Source organism: Dama dama, chromosome 16 (assembly GCF_033118175.1).
Source record: "Dama dama isolate Ldn47 chromosome 16, ASM3311817v1, whole genome shotgun sequence".
Taxonomy (NCBI): domain Eukaryota; kingdom Metazoa; phylum Chordata; class Mammalia; order Artiodactyla; family Cervidae; genus Dama; species Dama dama.
The window spans coordinates 6,396,587-6,419,935 of record NC_083696.1 but is presented as its reverse complement, the minus strand read 5'-3'; the positions used below and the strand labels follow the sequence as shown (position 1 = coordinate 6,419,935).

The window sequence follows — 23,349 nt, the reverse complement described above, 5'->3', positions numbered from 1 at the left end:
TTCCTTAGAGTCAGTCAAGTATGACTGCAGTTCTTCAGTTCTACAGTCATTCTGGTTGGCTTGACCCAAGTATTTTCAAATCATGTTTCATGGAAACATCTAGCTTAATGTAGGAGATTCAGACTTTGAAACTTTTAGAGTTTAATGTTTCTTAAGACATTTTATTTTGAAATCTCCTTAATAATTAAAAAAATGAAGACTAAACACTCAGATATTACACGCTAGAACTGAGGACACTGGAGAGCTCTGTCGCATTAAGTCTGGTTGCCAGGTAAATGGATTTTATGCAGTCCTCATTAAAAAAAATTCTCCTATCATCATTGTTTCATTGAATAGGATCCTGGGACTGAGAGACGAGGTGCTAACAAGCTCATGCTTTTTACAGCTTCGAGTCTCATGAATCAGTTTTCTCAGCCTTGTGCCATCAAAACAAAACAGCAGTGAATGCGATGCCAGGGTAACACAGGTTCTAAAACTATCACCCATTAACTCCTTTTTAAAAAATGTTTGTATTCATCAAATAGCCTTATAGTTTCCCCTGATTCATTATCAATGATAGGCATTTGACCTTATACGAAGTATTCTGAGTGTTACCACTTTCATTTGTTTTATATATTCCAATGCTGCTTAGTCTTTGTATACTCAGCTTCAGCAAGTACCTGGCAAACAGCCAGGGCTTAATAAATGTTGGTTAAACTAAAAGGGTAGTAAGACTCAATGTGGAGAAAAGAATAAGTCAGAGGGAGTACTCGAAATGTTCAGAACAAGATTGTTGAAAGACAAAGGGAGAAAGAGAAACAGAAAGAGAGAGAGAAGAGAGACAGAGAGATCGATGTACCTTTCGTCTCCTCTGGATACCTAGTAAATAAGAGGTGGCTGCTTGCAGGCAGGGAAGCTCTCTGTAATTCTCCCCTCCAATAACATCCCCAAGGGTCTCCCACTGAATGCCAGTGCTGCAAATACGTGCAACCTAATGGATTGACTGTTGCCAGAGGTAAGGAAAACAGAGGGAATGAGCGGAGATCCTTGAGATTTGGATCAGAATAATCGACCCGAGGGGGCGGGGTAGGAGTCACTAATGATGTGTTAAAATGCAACAGTCCCTTCATGAAATATTCACCACTTTAAGCACGTCTAATATTAAAGATTAAAAGTCCTGGGATTTGTCCTCGAGACTCCCAGGCCTGATTTATGATCTGCCACAAGCCACAGGCTTTGTGATTCATAACAGGAGAGGTAAAGTGGTTACCTCTGGCACAGGGACGGGAAGTTGGGCAGGGGTGAGCCAGGAGCTTGGTGGGGCAGGGTGCTCTTCTCCGTGGAAGGGCTGAGGTTCCTGTCTCTCCTATCAGTGACTCGGGGCAGGGTGCAGGTCATTTGTCCTCCCCGTCTCTCGTTTTGGGAATATTAGTGAGAATGAGAAATCTATGCAGAATAAAAGGGCACTGCTCTATTTTTCTCTCTCTCTCGTGTGTGCTTACTAGGCAAGTTTCTCCTGCCTCGGAATGGATCATTAATTACTGCCGCTCTAATACAACAAATGTGTATTTTGCAAATGAGAAGCATCCGCCCTGGAGGCTGCCTGCAGAACAGGAAGTGAGGGAGGGGGAAAGCAGGAGTACTGGAGACATACAGGCCGGGGTTCCAACCCTCACTTTCTCTCTTCCCGGATGTGTGGTCTTGGGGAAGCGGTCGCTTCACCATCTGGGTCTCAGCTGTCTCAACGACACAGTGAGAATGCAAGTCCAGCCGATTGCCCAGAGCTGATGCAAGTGGAAACTGAAGGAGGGACGTGTACGACTCATGGCTCAGGCAGACGTGAGTAGATGCTCAATAAATTCATTCCCTCCTCTTTCCCTTCCCAGATGGCAACTAGCTTCTGATGGATGCTTGCACATTAGCTGTAGGGATACTGGATAGGTACCCTCCTCCATGCTGGGGCTGTTTCCTCATCTGCAACATGGAAGCTTGGAATAGATGTTTATCATTTCTGGGCACCAGAGAGAACCAGTCATTTACACTGCCTTTCCAAATTGCTCACCTCTAGCTTTCTGGAAACTCCTTGTTTTAACCTTAACTTTGATCACTCTTAGCAGCTGGGCTGTGTGTCTCTGGCAGGATTGCCCTCAATGCCATGGCTATTGGCTTTATTGAGCCCCTACTTCCCATTTTGCTGGCTCAGCGAACTCTCCACTATTCACAACTAAGCATTACCTTCTTGCCAGATGCAAATCTCTGACAGCACAACTTGAGGGTTAACCCCTTCCCTGGGTGAGTCCCATCCTCAATCCTGCCTTTGTATCCAGGGTGGCCAGACTGCTGAAAGTCAGCTCTCCAGGGACACATGCTGACTTGCTTTTCCTGTATTGACTGTGAGTGTCGGGGCTCCCTGACTCCTGTCCCTACAGCAGGTGCTCCTTGGAAGAAGGGATGGCTGCCACCCTGCTCACCACTGCACCCAGCACCTGCTGCCCTGCCCAGCACATTAACAAATCCAGGGTGCACTTCACCATGGAGATCCCAGGTGGCTCAGTAGTAAAGGGTCCACCTGCCAAGCAGGAGACGTGGGTTCAATCCCTGGATTGGGAAAACCCCCTGGAGAAGGAAATGGCAACCCACTCCAGCATTCCTGCCTGGGAAATCTCATGGAAAGAGGAGCCTGGCAGACTACAGCCCACGGGGTCACAAAGAGCAGGATGCAACTTAGCGACTAAACAACAAATACTTCACAATAGTAATGCCTATGTCAAAGGGATAGGGACATTTTTTGCCCATTTCTCCCACTAAACTAGGAGTCTCTTGATTGCAAAAACCTTTTCTTAATCACCTCCATATCCTAGTAGTTATATCATGTCTGATGAAGGGTTGGAGACTCACTTGCTGAATGGATGAATGAATGACTGGATGAATGAGTGAATGTATAAATATACTGCAATTATCATGAATTCAGGCTAAATTCCTTTAGAATAATGATTTTGCTGAAGACTAGAAGACTTTCTTACATCCATGACAGGTATTTGTCAAGGAAATGGAAAGGGTAAACATGAAAGTTGATGAAATGGCTAAAATAGAATTTCTGTTTCACATCAGAGCAGAAGAGGCTCATACGGCTCCTCTAGTTCAAATCTTCCCAGTTTCCCCTTTCAGACGGGGAAACTCTGGCTCAGAGTGTGAAGACATTTAGCTAAATAAGTGGACTAGCCTCTTAACCAGGCAAGATTAGCACCCAGGACTCTTGGCTATTCCTCCAGCATCCTTTCCACTACACTGGTACACTCAATACTTTAATACATCCAGTAACATTCTCCTGATTTTTTTATCCTTTATATGCCTTTGACATTTCTGAGTTTCCTATAATGAGACTGTATTACATTTTAAAAAGAAAATATTTTTTTAATGTAATGATTTAAAGTATCCTTAACACATTAAAAATATGCATTTACAAGTGACTGATAATGCAGACCTTAGAAAGGTTTAATCTCTTCATTAAAGTGGTTCCCATAAGGGAATTTGATTAAGTGTATTTTCATAGTGCTCATTAGTGTGGGTGTGTATACGCAAGTGCACACGTGCCCAATCGTGTTCAACTCTCTGCGACCCCATAGACTGTAGCCCACCAGGCTCTCTGTCCGTAGAATTTTCCAGGTAAGAATACTGGAGCAGGTTGCCATTTCTTTCTTCAGGTGATCTTTTTGACCCAGGGATTGAACCCGCGTTTCCTGCATCTCCTGCCTCGGCAGGTGGGTTCTTTTACCAGTTTCTGAGCCACCTAGTAACTAGCAACTGTGTGCTAGTTACCAGGACTCTTTATTCTGGGTCTCGTATTCCCATCTCTTTAAGAATTTTCCATAGTTGGTTGTGACCCACACAAAGACTTTGGCATAGTCAAATAAAGCAGAAGCAGATGCTTTTCTGGAACTCTCTAGCTTTTTCTTATGATCCAACAGATGTTGGCAATTTGATCTCTGGTAATAAAGGTTAAAAAAAACAAGCAGGTCATTACTTATAGAAGCAAATGTAGGTTTGAGGTACATCAGGTAGCTTCTGTTATACTGCCGCTGTGTAACGAAACCCACAGAATTTTATTGTCAGTAACTCTAAGCAGGCTTCTGCTTTGTTTCACCTTTGGGTCGACTGATCCAGCTAGGACTCAGCTGCACTTGGCTCCAGGTGCTTCCACTCTGCTCTATCTGACCCTCATCCTCTGGGGACCAACCGCTACGTGGAATGTGGTTTTCCCACGGCAAAAGGCAGGGATGTAAGAGAGCAAGGCCGGCCATAGCACCTTCCAAACTTATTTCAAATCATTTCAAACTTCATTTCATATCATATCTGCTACCAACCCACTGGTCAGAGAAACTCTTGAGTCAAGCCTGAAGACAGGGTAGAGAAGAAATCTCACTTTTTCTCACTATCAAGCATGCCAAGGATGTAAATGTGTAATAATACTCTAGAGAGATGAGGACTTGACAATAATTCAGTCTACCATGGGAAAAAGGTTCCTGCAGCACCCCCTAATCTTCCATGACTGTGCCCTGCTCCACACTCTCTTAAATCATGTCCTCTTAGAGAGCCATCACATGGCTTGGGAAGGAGTCAGAGAGATCCTAGCCTTGACTGTTTGCTTCTCTGTTCACAAGCTTGGTCAGCTTAGTCACCCTCTCCGAGCCTCAGCTTCATGTCATTTAAAGAAGTCAAATAGTATTTTCCTCCCAGTGTTGTCATGGATGTCGTAAGATGCTACAGAAAAACCCGACTGAACTTTGTGGCCAACCCTACACTTGCGTAAGACTGGTACATGGTAGATGCTCAATTAACAGAAGTTCTGATGCATCCCTGAAGCTTATCCTTACTACCTAGAAATCCACCCAATAACCCTTCATCACATGGGTAATACAATTCAATGCAATCACTATATAAAGTATCTACTTTTGAACAGGGGATATTTGGAAGACTAATTCTTAACCTTTAGTTTTCTCGGAATTTTGGAAATCATCAGGGTGCCACGGATGATTCTGGAAATCATCAGTGCAGGTAGTTTGAAGGTGCTTCCACTTCCCTAACCTGTGTTTTCTCACTCATGAGAATCATCAAATCAAAGGCAGTACCCCGTGCTCTAGACCTTGTGGTTATGTTTATTGTTGTGATGTTTGTGATTAGAAACTTCACAGCAGGAGCTCTGAAGACCTGACTCTACGACCTTGGGCAAGTGACCAGCTGAGTCTGAGCTTCAGTTTCTTGATTTCACAGTGAGGCCAGAGAGCCTTCCTCCCGGTACTAGTCATGAGCGTGGTCTGCGAGATGACACGCGATGACGTATGTCAAGCGTCTTCACCACTCCTAGCACAACGCAGGCCCCAGTTGTGTTATGCTAAGCCCCTGTCTCCCCCACCACGTGCCTGGCCAGGTGACACAGAAGGGCAGACGCCCCAGGTGGCCCAGTCAGAGTTAGAACCAGAAAGGATACCCTGCACTCTTGTTCTGAGGGCCCAGGGAAACGTCGTTTCAAGCTGCAGTAACAAGCAGAGTGAATGGGAAAATGAACAGCAGCCAGCGTCCCTGGCCTGTGATGATAAGTGATGACTGAGTCGGAAGCAAGTGAAAATGGAATCATAAGGGGATGATAGGGTGGGAGGAAGGGAGCCAGCCAGCGGGGCAGGATTAGGAAGGAGGCTTCACACTCATCTGGCACTCTCACGGGTGGGGGTGCAGCTCCTCTGAGCTGTGGGGTCTGAAGAGGGTGGCACCCTCTGGCTAATGCCCTCATCAGCACCTGCGTCCTGCAGTAGAAGGGGCCATAGACGAGGGCAACGTGTTTTTCAGGGAACATGGGGAACAGCTTGGAGATTATTTCATCCAAGCTGCCCCAAACACACGGATAAAATAAAGTGAGGTTTCTTTGGCTTTGCAAAGGGCACACCTTGCAATTTAGACCATTGTTCACCTAGAAAGCATTTATTCTTTCCATTAAAACAAGATGCTAAATTGGCCCCTCCTGTCTAGGAAAAAAGGGGGTTTCCCTGGTGGTTCATCTGTAAAGAATCAGCCTGCAATGCAGGGGCCATTATTGATAGGCATCTGTGGTTTTTTTCTTTTTCTTCCCCTCAGCTTTTTGGCACTACAAATGAATGCTACTATTACTATCCTTGAATGCATTATTTACGGTAATCTAAACGGTAAAGCATCTGCCTACAATGCAGGAGACCAGGGTTCGATCCCTGGGTCAGGAAGATCCCCTGGAGAAGGAAACTGCAACCCACTCCAGTATTCATGCCTGGAAAATCCCTTGGACTGAGGAGCCTGGTCAGCTACAGTCCATGGGGTCGCAAAGAGTCGGACACAACTGAGTAACTGAACTGAATCCAAACAGCACCTGAGTCCCACTAATTCTACCTCTTTTTTTGTCACTTGAACCCATTCCTTCCCACCTGTCCCTGGTGCCGGCCCTGAACATTGCCCACGTGCACACCGAAGAAGCCTTACCACTGGAGACCTACTCTCAGTGTCCGGCCATCAACCTGAGTGGTGGCCAGTTCCATTTCAGAGAACACCTGCGCCCAGGTCTCATCTCAAAAACTCCCCAGGGGCTTCCAGGGGCTTTCACAATAGAGTTCAGACGCCAAACTACGAAGTCCTTCATACCTGGCCTAGCCAATCCTCCCCCTTACCAATTACTCTCCCTCCCTGCCCCTTCCTGTTCTAACTGCCCCTGGGCTTCCTGATAAGAACTGGGCTGTGTGAGACTCATTTGCAGACCAGGGCCTACCTCTTGCAGTGGGTCTGCCCTGATCCTCCTCCTTGAGAAAAGCAGAGCCAGAGAAGTGAGAGAAAGTGCTCAACAGACGAGACACCAGGCCTGAGAGGAAATAGGAGATGAAGGGAAAACCAAGTGGCAAAATAATTATCTAGGGAGGGAATGAGATCATTTGGGCAGTTTTGCATACAAGCGGTGTCATCAGGGAATGCATTTCACAGTGCTGACCCCTGCGCAAACTTGGGCAGATCACTCCACTTTTCCAGACCTCAGTCTTCCCATCTGTAAAATGAGTAACTCGCTCTCAGAGATCCCCAAATCGCCTTCCAAATCTTGTTCAGACTCCAGTTCTTGATTCTATCGCTAATGTGCTCTGGTATGATGCCCTGAGGTCAGCATTTCCTGAGGGGCTGGAGCTGCAGGCAGGGTGTGTATGGGAGGCTCAGGGGTTTGGAGAATAGAGGCTTGGGAGTCAGAGAAACACCACTGGAGTGAAATAACAAGACATAATTCAGACCTTTATGAAGTGAGGACTTTAGAAGTTAACTCAGCCAAATGTGCTGAGTGACCTCGGGCAGGTCTCCCCCCTCCCTGGGACTCAGTTTCTCTATCTGTACAGTGAGGAGGTCGGCCTTGATGACATCCTAAGCAACGTTGGGTGGGTATCTCTGATGCCCCCCTTTTCTTTTAAACTGCTGGAGTGAGACATGCTGGCCTTATTCTTCCCAAAGCATCTGAGACAAACGTGGATGCCTGCATCTCAGCTGCCTTGTTGTCCTTCCTAATTGTGCCTTTGAGATCAAGAAGGAAAAAAAAACAGAGGCCAAAGGTGGTGGTGACCCAGGCTGGTGACCGGGGCTGATGGAGATCACAGTCCTTAATCAAGGCTACACAGGGACTAATTGGCTGTTGACTCAGCTCATGTGGGCAGACCCACGTGGGATGGCTGCAGCTCTGAAAGGCCACCAGCCAGGCCATGCTAGGACCCCCCGCCCCCCCCCCCCCCCCCCCCACCTCGCAAGGTCTTAGCCATGGTGACTCCTCTCCACCGGCTCCATCCTCTCTCTTCCCAGCCTCCTCCATCCCTGAGTGCCTCCCCGCCCGCCACCCCCCCCCCACACAATTATCTACGAATAAGGGTCTGGGGGGAAGCATGTAAGTAAGAGAATCCCTTCAAATTATGGCTGATGGAGGAGGGTGAAAACAATCTAAAAGCCTGGAACAGATACAGACACAGACATTTCCAATAACCAGAAAGAATTTGGTTCTAATTAAGCAGCATGGGATTCCTAACAGGTATGCACAGAGCTAGGCCTGCTGGGTGAGGGGCTGCCATCCACCACTCCTCACCCTCCACCCCAGAGCCTGCATCATCCAAGCTCCTCAGATCAGCCTGGAGTGGGTTGGAGGGGTGGGAAGGTCAAGGGTCATAGCCCCAGGAAAGGGAAGGAGCAGCAATCTGGAATCAAAGCAACCTGCGGCTGAACCTTCGGTCTCCTGCTCACGGACTGAGTGGCCTGGATATTTCAGCACACTTCTCTGTGCCTCTGTTTCTCTATCAGAAAATGGACGTCTTAAGCCCAGCTTCAAAAATTGTCACAAGGGTTGGAGGGAAGTTATTAAAAATAAGGACCACACCACCAGCCATGACCGCAGCATTCAGCGTGTGAAGTTGTTACCAGCATCACGACCATTCCTGCCAGCACTGCCGTCCCCCCGATGCTGCTGTCCAGGCTGGACTCCCCCAGGCTGTGTTCTCTCCCTGGCCTGGTGCCCTTGGCACCTCGAGGCTGCAACTCTTCTCCTGGGCTGACTGCTGGCCTTGATCCGCTCTTTCTCCTCCTGCGTGGTCTTCGTTCAACACTGGTACAGACTGTACTTCTTCAGACCATCCTTCCTTCTTTGTACAATCCCTCTGTGCCTAGCACGGGTGGGATCATGCACAGAGAGGAATCCATCTGAGTCTCTGCCTCCACACAGTGACTCTTGAATGGGGATACTGAGAATAAAATATATTACCATGAGGTGTGTTTCAGGCTGCAGAGGGGAGTGTGTGCAAAGAGCTACTGGACCCAGAAGAAGGAGCTTCAAATCTGCCCCTAGGCCAGAGGCTCACCAGGGAAGAGGAGGGTGATAATAATAGGGAACCCTGAGATTCATAACTGCCAGGTAGTGTTGGAATTTCTCTATTTAGATTCACTCATGTGACCCTCACAAGCCCATAAAGTAGGTTCTATTTTCAAACCCACCTTACAGATGAGGAGACTGAGGCCCAGAGGGGATAAGTAACTTGCTTACCTAGAGTCACAGGGCAAAGAGGATTGGAATCTAGGGGGCCTGGTTCCAGAGACTTTGCTGCTGCCCTGGGCTGCATTGCCTATCTCTAAAAGGGAAGGAAGAGTTTCCCACACAGAGGAAAGGATGGGTGTGGAGGCAGGTCAGAGAGTAAATAGGCCATCACAGCCTTTTTGTCTCTCTGGACCAGCAGGGACACTGGATCAGCTGGATCAGGCAGTGGGAAATCGCATCCTCGTTCTATAGGTGCAGGGAAACAGCCCCTGGACACCTCGGCATCCTCTCTCATAAGCAGCCATTCCCCAGTGATGAATCCAAGCGTACTGCGTGGGGAGCAGCGGTTTAAAGCAGAGAAGACAAGAACTGGAGTCAGAACAGGCTTCAAACTCTGCATTCGTCCCCTAGTGGCTCTGTGGCTTTGTATAGTTTCTGGTCTCTGGCCAAGACTTGGTTTCTTCAGCCCTCAGTTCAGTTCAGTTCAGTCGCTCATTCGTGTCCAACTCTTTGGGACCCCATGAATCGCAGCACGCCAGGCCTCCCTGTCCATCACAATAGTGACGCTAATCAGGCCTTCTCCTTGCACTGAACAACCCAAGAATGCTTTTCCCAGTGTGGGCGCCAGAATCATAACCTGCTATTGTCATGATGACTATTAGGACACTGGCTGTTTGAATGTCCTCCCCGGACCGTAATGCTTCTCCTGGGTCCCTGGCTTACAATCTGGGGAAAGACGAGGTTAAAATAAGTGCATGTGACTCAGTGGCTTCAGTTGTGTCCAATTCTTTGCGACCCCATGGACTGTAGTCCACCAGGCTCCTCTGTCCTAGGGAGTTCCCAAGCAAGGATACTGGAGTGGGTTGCCTTTTCCTACTCCAGGGATCTTTCCAACCCAGGGATCGAACCCACGTCTCTTGTATCTCTTGCGCTGCAGGTGGATTCTTTACTCTGAGCCACCGGGAGGCCCATATGGCTCTCATCAAGCATGCGTTAATCCATCATTCACAGCACCTGTGAATCGGATGTCCTGATTTCACAGATGAGGAAACCGAAAGTCTCAGAGGTTACATGAGTGGCTTCCAGATGACACAGCGGGAACACGACAGGGTCTGGATCCGAACCCATTTCTGTGTGACTCTGGAGTCAGGGCTCCCCGCCACCATGCCAGGTTAGATGGAGAAGTTCAACATGACCCTCTATCTCACTCAAAACAACGCACCGTGGTGGCTCTCCCTGGCCACCCACCACGCCGTGCTGGGGCTTACAGGTGCAGGGAGAACAGAAGGCTCGGGGGTGGTTCTGCCATGGGACCCTCAGCTCTGTTTCCCTACTGGTTAACGTGTGGCCTTGCTCAAGCCCCTTCATCTCTCTGAGCCTCATCCTGTCTCCCAGAAGAGGAGGAATATATGCCCCGTCCTCTCCCATTCACAAGGATGCTGTGAAGATAAAATATAGACTCATCCCATTCAGAACACACGGTGATTAATAATGCAGCCGTCCCCCCGCCTGCACAAAACCTGAAACAGCAAAATGAAATATACAAAATAAATTAAGCAGAGGGTAATTACTCATTTTGCAAAAGAGTTCTTCACTCCACAAAAAAAAGATGCATTGATGTTTTTTCCTAAGCATCAGCTATCTTTGTGAGTTTAAAGTCAAATTTCATTTATAGAATTAAAACAAAAAGTAATGAGTTTTCAGGCATGCACAGGGTACAGTGGGCCACACGCATGCATCGTGCCCTCTTCCTGCACCATCCTCGCCAGACTGAAGGGCAGTCCAGACACTTAAAAGCACTGACTTTGGCCTTCTCCTAACCAGAAACTGGGGGAAACAGAGAGAACCAGGGGAGGGCGTATGACATCTGTCCTCTGCTTCAGAGGAGTCCCTTCCTCAAACTTAGCCTCAGCTCCAGGCAGGTGAGAGAATAAGCTTCCTGGGACACTGGAAGATTGTCCTCTCCAATTCCTTCCATCTGGAATACCGTACCATTTTATATCATGCGTACAGTCAGCAGGACCCAACTCACATTCGCTCTGCTTCCCTCACTCCTGATGAAATTCACGCACACGTTTCTGCTCTCGCCTCTGCCTCTCCCTGTCTCTCTCCTGTTCTGTGATTCGCTCTTGCCGTCCACCTCTGTCTCCGGTTCCCATCCTTCGTGCCTTTGCTGCTGCCTCTGTGTCTCTCTTTGGTTTCCACTTCTCTGTCCTGGCCCCTCTCTCTGTTGCATATCCATCCACTGTTTGTCTGTCTGCCTCTTATCCTCTGTATCACTCTGCACTGAAAAGAACTGAATTTGAGTCAGAGGCCCAAGTGAAATCCCCAGACCCACCTTCATCTCCTCTCCTTCATAATAAGAGATAAAAAGGACGATCTGCCTGCTTCAAAGGTTAATGCGAAGATGAAGATGACATAAGACACGGTGTGTAAAGCTGCCTGGAATAAGGAAGAGGTTCATATCCTGCTTGTTCCAGATCCCCTCCTTTTCTGCCTCTTTCCCTTGATTTTTCTCATCCTCCTGTTCCCTTATTCCCTTTCCCATCCATCCCACTCCCTCTGCCCGCCTCCCTCGCCAGCACATGAGCCCACAAACCGCTCCTTCCCCTCCTCACCCCCGCCCCAGGCAGCCCTCACTTTGTAGCAACAGCTTAGGTGCAGGAGAGCATCCTTCCCACTCTTAAGATGCACATCCTTCTACAAAACATGTTTATGCCACATTGACTGGTATCGAGGGAGACTCATGATGAGTCACTAAAATGAAGCAATGTGAGTCCAAGTGGCCTGCTCCACTAGGGCTAGGCTTCACTGGCACGCCCATCTGTGGGCGTGCTGAGAAACTGCAGTAGTCTGTTCACACTGCGCAGGGTGAGGCAGCTGACCTCGCTTGACTTGAGGGGAGCAACCTGAATTCCTGGATATCCTATTCTTACGGAAAGTCTTGGTATGTTCGGGATAAAAGCTACACATTTCCCTCACTCCCTGGCAGGTACACACACACACATCCTCCTATTCAGAGACCTTTAACCACCTACATTGAAATGAAGGTTGCCTTCAGTCAAGAGAGAGGAAAGACAGTGTGGTGCAGTGGGCTGGCTCCCTATAGGTGGCATCGAATAACCAGAAAAGACCATTGCTACTGCTAAATGCAGTGTTTTAAATGGTTTCATGGAGACCCTTTCTACTCTGTCATCACGCCTTCCGTTCCATCATGATTAAGTCTTTTGTGGGTTAAGCAGTACCAGCACTGAGGGTTCTTTTTGCCCTTGATTCAATAATTCCCATTTATTGAACATGTATATTTGCCATATAATGGTTCAGGTACTTTCTACTGATTATAATTGTCACAATAATGTAGCAAAGGTGAATATCTTTTTGTCTGATGAAAAAGAGCCGGAAATTGAGGCTTGGGGAAAATTAAGCAATTTGCTTAAAACTGTACCAGTTCCGTCTTGAGAGGCAAAGCCAAGATGTTAACCCAGATCTGCCTGATTTCAAAGCCTTCACTCTCTCAGTTTTGTTCTGACTGCCTCTCTAAACACAAAACTGAGCCCACTCGGAGGGCAGCTTGATTACCAGCAAGAGACGGTGGTGGCAGTGTCTGGCTCACCTCCATCCCTGGGGACTGACTCAATTTTGGGACTCAGTCGATGTTTGCAGAAGAAAGGCATGAATGGAGGTTATGGAGAGCTCGCCAGGCTCCAGCTGCCCAGCACTGAAGCCCTTCCTTGCATGAATGAATGGATCTATCATGAGCTTGCAAGACGAGCCTGGGAAGAAACGCCAAGAGCCGACATGGTCTGCACACATCGTAAAAGACTCTTGGAGGCGCTCGGTCAAATTGTAGCCGGGGGCTTATTTCCCAAGGATGAAATATTCTGATGGTTTAAAATATTCTCAAGAGTTGAGGAATTCAAGCATCAGCAGGGTGAGCGGGAGACCTCTGCTCTGCCACTAAGCTGACTCGGGCAAGATGCTGACCCAAGGTCAAGGGTGATGACCCACCCTCATTGGCTGTAGAAGGAGTGGGTGGACTAGGTGTTTGGCACAGTTCCTCCCAGCTCTGCCCCTCTTTGTTCTTGACTCCCTCCCCCACCCCCCACTTGCCGGGCAGACGAGTCTTCTCAGAGGGGCTGGAGAGGCCACTGTCATGACTTAATCCTTACCCTCCCCGAGTTTAAAGGGACACTCGGTTTGTGCAAGTTCACAGGTGTCCCTTCAGAGTGACATCTTAGATTCCGCGCTGTGGCTCCTTACTCGGCTGGCTCTTCTTCCAGCCCCGGGTGGCAGAGTGGCCAGGAGAGCCCTGGCCAGCCCCCCCTTCACTTGCGTGTCATATTTGTTTCACTCCTTCCTTCTGCTCTCATCCTGGGGCATGGGTGTCTGTGACTGAATGAAGGTTTGTGTCTCCCCAGATTCCCGTGTCAAAGCCCTAATGTGGGGCGATGCTTGGAGATGGGACTTTAGGAGACAATTAGGGTAGATGAGTTCATGAGAGCAGGACCCCTGTGATGGGGTCAGTGGTCTCATAAGAAGCACAGGGAGATCTCACTCTCCCTCTGTGTGCACACACAGAGGCAAGGCCAGGTGAGAACACGGTGACCAGTCAAGACATCGGTCGTCTGCAAATCCAGTTCAGGGCAGCCGATGTCGGGCCTCCCAGCCTCTAGAACTGTGAAAAATACATTTCTACTGTTCAAGCCACCCAGTCTGTGAGGTTTTGTCGTGATGGCCCAAGACAGCAGACTAAGACAGAGTCATCCTCTCCTGGGTCTCTTCTTCTTTAGGGGCAGTGTGAAAACTGCTCCTGGAGCTCACGCACATGCGGGGGACCTAACGATCAGACTCTTCATCTCTGATGTCAAAGCTTGAAGCCAATTCATTAGACAGTAAACCCCAAGGGACAGTGGATGTCCACTTTGTCCACTATCGCCAGTCCTGGGCACGATGCCTGGCACGTAATTGGTGCTAAATGTTATGATATATATTTAATAATAATATATAATAATGATTATATATTAAATGATAACTGTAATGAGTGAAATGCAGTATCTAGATTTTGACCACTTTTCTCCACCTCCACGGCTATCACCCTGACCCAGCCACCAGCATCTCTGACCTAGATCATCCCATCAGTCTTCCTGTTGACCTCCCTGCTACCACTCTTGTCTCTGGCCCCATAGAATTTCCTCAATAGAGTGGCCAGATTAATCCTCTTAAATAAGCTAGATGATGTCAGTTCTCTACTCAGAATTTTCTGTGGCTTCTCCTTGCATTTAGGCTGAAAGGTCATCTTTTAAAAAGTTCTACAGAGGCCTTGGCCCTCTGATCCCTCTCTGTTCCCATCTACTAGTGTCCAGGGAAGCCCTGACACATTCTCTCCACCATCATCCTCAAGTATGTGAGGCAAAGTCCACCCCCAGGGCCTTTGAACCAGCTGCCTTCTCCGCCTGGACTCTGATCTCCCCAGTTACCCACAAAGCGTGCTTCTCCCTCACCTCCCTGACCACGCCTGCCTTGAACAGGCTGCTGGGATGAACGCCCACCCCTCTCTTCTGCATTCACAGCCTTGCTTCCTGTTCCTGTTGTTCAGTCGCTGAGTTGTATCCAACTCTTCGCCACCCCAAGGACTGCAGCACCGCAGGCTTCCCTGGCCTCCCTATCTCCTGGAGCTTCCTCAAACCCATGTCCACTGAGTCGGTGATGCCATCAAGCCATCTTGTCCTCTGTTGTCCCCTTCTCCTCCTGCCCTCAATCTTTCATAGCATCAGGGTCTTTTCCGATGAGTTGGCTCTTTGCATCAGGTGGCCAAAGTATTGGAGCTTCAGCTTCTGCATCAGTCCTCCCAATGAATATTCAGGGTTGATTTCCTTTAGAATTGACTGGGTTGATCTCCTTGCTGTCCAAGGGACTCTCAAGAGTCTTCTCCAACGCCACAGTTCAAAAGCAATTCTTTGGCACTCAGTCTTCTTTATGGTCCAACTCTCGCATCCATACACGACTACTGGAAAAACCATAGCTTTGACTACATGGCCCTTTGCTGGCAAAGTAATGTCTCTGCTTTCTAATATGCTGTCTAGGTTCCTGTAGTCTTTCTTTTTCAGTAATATATCAACTTTAACATAGGATGCTATTTATTTAATACTACCTATATTCTAATCATCTGTCCCCTGCCCCTACCAGAATGTGAGCTCCATGATGGCAGCAATTTTTATCTATTCTTTTCATTCTGACACTGCCTGATATCCTGCTTAAATTAAGTGCTTGATAAATACTGGTTGAATGTTAAGTGAACAAATCCAAAAAGGAAGGCATAAACACCAAACCAAATTCTTTAACTCTGATGCCAAAGCATTCAATCAGCTGACTAGACCAGGAGTTGACTCCTTTTTAAAGGGTCAGAAGGTAAATATGTTAGGTTTTGCAAGCCCTAGAGTCATAACTACTGAACTCTGCTACTGTAGCTGTAAAGAGTCATAGGCAATACGTCAGCGAGTGAACATGGATGTGTTTCAATAAAACTTTATGAAAAAGAGCAGTTGGCTGGTGAGCTGTAGTTTGCTGACCCCACATTAGACCAACGGCTTCCCTGGTAGTACAGAAAACAAAGAATCCACCTGCAATGCAGGAGATCCAGGTTCGATTTCTGGGTCTGGAAGATCCTCTGGAGAAGTGAACAGCTACCCACTTCAGTATTCTTGCCTGGAGAGTTCCATTGACAGAGGAGCCTGGTGGGCTACAGTCCATGGGGTTGCAAAGAGTTGGACACGACTGAGTGACCAACACTTTCATTTCTTTCACTTTCACGCCGATAGACCAAGCTCTATCGGGCCAGGCAATGTGTCTGGTTTTGCCCAGTTAAATCTCAGTTTATAGCACTGTCCTCAGCATAGGACCGTCACTCCTAAAGTTAAGTGAAATGAAATATATATGAAACATAATTTTACTCTTCACTCTCTGTCACAGCTGTCTAACTGAACTTGCCACAGTAGTAGAAATGCTCTTCGATGCACAGTCACTAATCACATGTGGCTACTGGGTAGCTGAAATGTGGGAACTGTGGATTAATTCATATTTTACTTTAGGCACATATGGCTATTTGCTACTATATATATTGGACAGTGTAGGTTTATCACAGTCATTCTTTAGTTTCAGGTCCAAATCTGGTCTCTCCCCCTCCAAAAAGGCATCCCTGACTCTCAGGCTCATAGTAATTGCCTTTTTAAAAAACTGTCCTCTAATACTCATTGTATTCAATTCATGTTTTGAGCATGGCTATAACAATAGCTAACATTTGTTAAGTGTTGTGTACCAGACACTGTGCTAAGTGCTTAACATGCTTTATCTAATTCAGTCCACATAATCATCCTCTGAGGATTGCCATGCTGACATTATTACCACCATTTACCATTGAGAAAAACAGAGGTTAAGAAAGGGTCAAAAAAAAAAAAAGAAAGGGTCAGGGATATGTCCAAAGTTGTGCAGGGATATGTCCAAAGTTGTGCAGGTTCAAAGTGAAGGGGCTAGAATTTGAATCCCCAGTCCTTCCAAACCCAGAGCTCAAGTTTGTGACCGTCACATGCTGTTTACTGAGAGTTGAAATGTGTGATGGTCTGTTTCCATGTGTGTATTCCTTCAAGAGGTCAGGAAGCATGAGGGATCCTGCTTCCATATTCTCTGGAGCCAGAGTTGGACCTAGCATTGGCTTTCAGGGCAGATTTTCAGTACATAGAATTTCAGAGCTGGAGATCACTTAGAGAAAATCTAATGTAAGCTTCTCTTTTATTAAATAGAGAAACTGAGGCCCAGAGAATAAATGGCATGAGAAAAATCACACCTCGAGTAAAAGTTGCAGAGCTAGAAGCCCATGGGATTTTCATATCCAGTGTTTCTTCTTTCATTCACTCATTCCATTAGTCATTATTAAACATCAGTGCGCTAGACAATGGGATAAAGTAGGAAATAACATAGGCACAATCCTTGACTTTCTATAGCATACAGACTCAGATAACTAGGAACTGAGCACAAACAAATACAGAGTAGCTATGCATTGTAGCACAGGCTAGTGGTTAAGAGGGTAAACTCTGAAACGAGACTTCTGAAATCCTAGTCTAAACTCTACCGTTTCCTAGACATGTGAGTTTGGGCAAATCCATTAACTTACACATGACTTAGCTTCCTCATGTATAAAATGGTGATAATCATAGAGCATTGCACTCATTCTAAGACACACAACTTTCCACATTTTAATATTTCTGAAGATAAAGACTTGTGTGGTAATCATTAGAAATTTATGGTTATTAGGGGCAGTATTTGTCCTGAATGGTGCATAAAATCTTGGTACATACATCTGTCTGTGCCTTGATTTAGTTAAAATATGACTCTATCTATCCCATAGGGTTATTGAGAGGATTAAATGAGATAATCCACATGACTTGCTTAGAAGAGAGCTGACACATACATTGTGCTATTTAATGTGCATTATTATTATTACTAACATTGTATTTACTATAAAGAAAAAAAAATAGAGTGCACAAATGGAGCTTCAAACATGGAGGGATAACTGAGTCTAGAAAGTTAACAGAAACATCCTTGAGGGAGAGACATTTACACTGAAACGAGGACAAGGAAGAGAGAAGAAAGTGAAGAAGGGGGACTGTGAGACGTGGGGCTGGGTGGAGGGCAGACTGCTGCCTGCAGAGTGAACACACCTGGATGATAAGGTCCAGTTATAGAAGCTGAGCATCCTCCTCTCATTGGTACCACCCTCCTGGAGATAATGATCAGAGATACATCTCAGGTCATCTTTCTCTATGCAACTTTACAGGGCTTCTCTGGTGAGTCAGACAGTCAAGAATCTGCGTGCAATGCGGGAGACCTGGGTTCGAAACCTGAGTTGGGAAGATCCTCTGGAGGAGGGTATGGCAACCCACTCTAGTATACTTGCCTGGAGAATCCCATGGACAGAGGAGCCTGGCGGGCTACAGCCCGTGGGGTCGCACAGAGTCGGACACGTCCGTGTGACCAAGCACAGCACATATGCAGCTTTATAATATGAGGTTCTCACGACTGCCTTCCTCCAAGTTCAGAAGTAAAGGCTCCCTTGGACTTTCAGTGGGCCCCGCATGTCCCAATGAGAAAAAAGTTTTCCCAGTTTCTTTTTCAGCCCAGTCTAACCTTCCTGTCCTTCCCAGTACTGGAGCAGGCAATCCTGTGGCTTGCTGTCGTGGGTTCTCTGAAATTTTATGAACTCATATTTTGACACAGGTTGTCCTTTTCCAAGGACCTCAAACCTCTTCCACATCATAACATCTTATAATACATTCACACCAAATAAAGCAAGACTCCCAAAGAAAGATATAAACGGTTTCCCTGAAACTCAGAAATGCTGTCCCAGTTTCACTTCTCCATTCTGTATGTTTCCCCCATCCCCAACCCAAGCTGGTCCTTTTTTTCCAAGTTAACTTATCCTGTAAATTCTTTGTCCAAAGGATTCATGCTTGCCTCTGAGAATTCTCTGCAAATACCTAGAAGAGACAGAATGCCAGAATGTCTATCCCTACTTAAGACTAAGCAAACTCTCTCACTTACTCACAGTACAGGAGCTCCTCACTCAATCTGGGTCCAAATCCCCGCCGAGATACTTAGTAAATACATGACCCTGGGAATGTCAATCAATTACTATAACACACAGCTTCTAGGATGAGAAATGGAAGCAGTAACAGCAACCTAGAAGTTCAGTCATCAAGACCAAGAGAGTTACTAAATCAGTCTCAGCTTGATACTTGATAAACAGTAAGTGCATAATAAATAGTAGATGCTGTTCTTGTATTCAAGTACCTCTTGATGCCTTCCTTCCTGGGGAGTCATTTCAGTTGTGTCTGAGTTTTTGCAACCCTATGGACTATAGCCTGCCAGGTTCCTCTGTCCACGAGACTCTCCAGGCAAGAATACTACAGTGGGTAGCCATGTTCTCCTCCAGGGGATCTTCCCGACCTAGGGATCAAACCCCTGTCTCCTCCACCGCAGGCGGATTCTTTACCACTGAGCCACCGGGGAAGCCTGGACCTCGTGATATCTCACCTCAATTCTACAATACCTCTCTTAACTGTAGGCAATACTGAGCTGTCTAATACCTTCATCTGCTATAGACAGACAGTGAATGCATCACATGGATCAATCTGGTGTGATAAATGGGCTTTTATGATTAACATTCATGTCATGAAATTTAAGCAGAAGAAGCTTGGTTTGTTGTTCCAATGTCTTTTGTGGGAAACGGTGCAGGAAAGTTTGATTTCAGTATCTAGTATGTCATCAATTTACATTCATTTTAGATGAGTTTTGTTTAACTCAGGTTCTAGTAAAGTTCAGGACCAAGAAATGGTGAGGTAGAGAGCACTGTGGTTTCTGAGGGTCAGTGATTCACTTTATGAAGGACTGATTTACCAGTTGAGGTCCACTGGGGAAACAGCATAGTTGGACATGGACTGATTCTAACCAGATAAAGGACAGAGCTCATTTTGAGTTCAGGAAAGACTAGTGATGCCCAGCTCAAGGGAGAATGTATCTTTCAGTAGAGAATTGTCCAAGATAAAAAATTTTTTAGCAAAACCATACTTAACCAAATGTCATCGTCAGCACCCTTAGAGCTATTCATGGTTTTGACCCCAGAGCCCTACCCTCAACCCACCGACCAAGCCTTGACCTTTTAGCAACTGAAATGTTCCTCTCGTTCGTTTATTCACTCACTCAAGAAGAGATGTATTGATGCAGGAACTGTTTCTGTCCCTGATACACAGCAATAAACAAGAAAAGCAAAGGCCAGTTCTTTATAAAACTTGTTTTCTTATAAAACTTTCTTCTCTCTGGTCTACCAGAGTTGGCTCTCTTTGGACATATCTCAACTTATTTAACTGCACATCTCACTAAGTACTATCCAATGTAAACCCTACATACCTATTATGTTACCTAGACACCTCTCACGTTATAATCCTCTCTGTTGCAGGCATATTCTTCTCTTTGAATTCTTGGTCTTGACAACTTCATAAAGTCCTTATGTCCCTTTAAACATTAATAATACAGGGACCAGCAAATAACGGAAACAATCTATAAACACTGTAAACATTTAGTACACTGTAAGACATGCATAGGACATAAGTACATACATTTTCATTTCAAATCCAATTGCAAGTGAAAAGTGGATGCTGAAGGCATGAAAATAAATGGTATATGACAGCGAACATGACTGACATCTGCATCAATTTGAAAAGAAAATTCAATCTGCTTTAAATGCCATTTACAAATTGTTTCAATCATACTTATGTTCCAAGTTATTAGTACTTGAAAGGTCATAGAAACATGAATTTTGAGTTGGAAAGTATCTTAGGAATCGTTCAGGGCTATAATTCATATCTTGCCACTAATTTACTCAGTGACACCAGGCAACTTGCTTAGCCTTCATGACCCTCTATAGATCAGACTAGATGATCGCTAGGGACCTTTCCTGCATTCAGATTATGTTTCCACTAATCTCTTTTTTTGAAAAGAAAGAAAATGAAATTCACAGTATGTGACATACCCAAGGTTAAATGACAAATCTGTGGCAAAGCTGCCACTAGAATTGAGAATCTATGATTTTTTCATTGCATACATTTAAAAGTCACACAAGGACTAAATGAAAAGCCAGTAGATGGAATGTTGAGATTTTTTAAGTTTCTCTATTAGGTGGTCAGATCCCAGAGGCCAGGGACTATATCTTATTTTCTTTTCACATAATCTAGCACAATTGTACATTGCTGAACAAAAGACGTTTTAGAAAACAGTTATTAAATTAACTGAAATATTAAGTTAATGAAATGAAGACACTATAGGCTGAAAAACTGATTATAAAAAAGCAGCAGACACTGTGTTTTGTCTGCCATAAATTAGGTACCATGCCAAATGCATTTTAAACGTGATTTTTCATCTTATTCTCACAACAGCTATGCAAAGTAGGAATTATTTGCCTCACTTTTTATATATGTAAAAATGAGGTTCAGAGATGTTAAATGACCTGCCAAAGTCAGTAAATGGAGAAGCAAGGCTTTGAACCTAGTTCAGTCAGACCCCAAAGGATATTCCAGTTCTACTTTGGTCCAGTAAATGCTTGCATGAATAAATGAATAGATGAATGAATTAGTGACTAAATGAGTTAGGGTTTTGTAGTTGCCTGCCTCATGTGGTTTGGGGCCATAGTGTTGAAGATTCTGTATACAGAATTCAGCATGATACCACCCATGTGTTTCCCTGGTGGCTCAGACAGTAAAGAGTCTGCCTGTAATGCGGGAGAGCTGGGTTCAATCCCTGGGTCGGGAAGATCCCCTGGGGAAGGAAATGGCAATCTACTCCAGTATTCTTGCCTGGAAAATCCCATGGATGGACAACCCTGGCAGGCTAGAGACCATGGGATCGCAAAGAGTTGGACACGACTGAGTGACTCTCTCACACACACACACACACCCATGGGCAAAAATTTAATAAAACTGTTTCATAGTACGATTCACCCATGATGATATTCTTTTTCTTGTGCTCGGTCTTCAGTCCTGTCTGACTCCTTGCAACTGGAGCCTGCCGGGCTCCTCTGTCCATAGAATTTTCCAGGCAAGAATACTGGAATGGGTTGCCACTTCCTACTTGAGGGGATTTTTTCCAATCCAGGGATTGGAAGCTCCCATCTCTTGTGTCTCCTGCATTGGCAGGCAGATTCTTTACCACTAGCGCCACCTAGTAAGCCCCCAGGTGAATAAACTGCATATAACATCAGTTCAGTTCAGTTCAGTTGCTCAGTCCTGTCCGACTCTCCGCAACCACATGAACCGCAGCACGCCAGGCCATCCTGTCCATCACCAACTCCCATAGTTTACTGAAACTCATGTCCATTGAGTCAGTGATACCATCCAACCATCTCATCCTATGTCGTCCCCTTCTCCTCCTGCCCTCAATCTTTTCCAGCATCAGGGTCTTTTCAAATGAGTTAGTTCTTTCTATCAGATGGCCAAAATATTGGAATTTCAGCTTCAGCATCAGTCCTTCCAATGAATATTCAGGACTGATTTCCTTTAGGATGGACTGGTTGGATCTCCTTGCAGTCCAAGGGACTCTCAAGAGTCTTCTCCAACACCACAGTTCAAAAGCATCAAATCTTCGACGCTCAGCTTTCTTCACAGTCCAACTCTCACATCCATACATGACCACTGGAAAAACCATAGCTTTGAATAGACAGACTTTTGTTGACAAAGTAATGTCTCTGCTTTTTAATATGCTATCTAGGTTGGTCATAACTTTTCTTCCAAGAAGTAAGCGTCTTTTAATTTCATGGCTGCAGTCACCATCTGCAGTGATTTTGGAGCCCAGAAAAATAAAGTCAGCCACTGTTTCCCCACCTATTTGCCATAAAGTGATGGGATCAGATGCCATGACCTTAGTTTTCTGAATGTTTAGTTTTAAGCCAACTTTTTCACTCTCCTCTTTCACTTTCATCAAGAGGCTCTTTAGTTCTTCTTCACTTTCTGCCATAAGGGTGGTGTCATCTGCATATCTGAGGTTACTGATATTTCTCCAGGCAATCTTCATTCCAGCTTGTGCTTCATCCAGCCCAGTGTTTCTCATGATGTACTCTGCATATAAGTTAAATAAGCAGGGTGACAATATATAGCCTTGATGTACTCCTCTCCCTATTTGGAAACTGTCTGTTGTTCCATGTCCAATTCTAATTGTTGCTTCCTGACCTGCATACAGGTTTCTCAAGATGCAGGTCAGGTGGTCTGCTGTTCCCATCTCTTGAGGAATTTTCCAGAGTTTGCTGTGGTCCACACAGTCAAAAGCTTTGGCATAGTCAATAAAGCAGATGTTTTTCTGGAACTCTCTTGCTTTTTCAATGATCCAGCAGATGTTGGCAATTTGATCTCCGGTTCCTCTGCCTTTTCTAAAACCAACTTGAACATCTGGAAGTTCACAGTTCACGTACTGTTGAAGCCTGGCTTGGAGAATTTTGAGCATTACTTTACTAGGGTGTGAGATGAGTGCAATTATACAGTAGTTTGAACATTTTTCGGCATTGCCTTTCTTTGGGACTGGAATGAAAACTGACCTTTTCTAGTCCTGTGGCCACTGCTGAGTTTTCCAAATGTGCTGGCATATTGAGTGCAGCACTTTCACAGCATCATCTTTCAGGATTTGAAACAGCTCAACTGGAATTCCATCACCTCCACTAGCTTTGTTCGTGTATGCATAGGACATCAGATGCAGATTCTTTTTCTTAAATT

General features: G+C 45.8%; 1 protein-coding gene across 3 annotated transcripts in view; it reads right to left on the bottom strand.

Annotated features, from left to right (window-relative positions):
* Positions 1-23,349, bottom strand: part of ASTN2 (astrotactin 2) — a 988,998-nt gene that overhangs the window by 524,367 nt on the left and 441,282 nt on the right. The window lies entirely within an intron of this gene.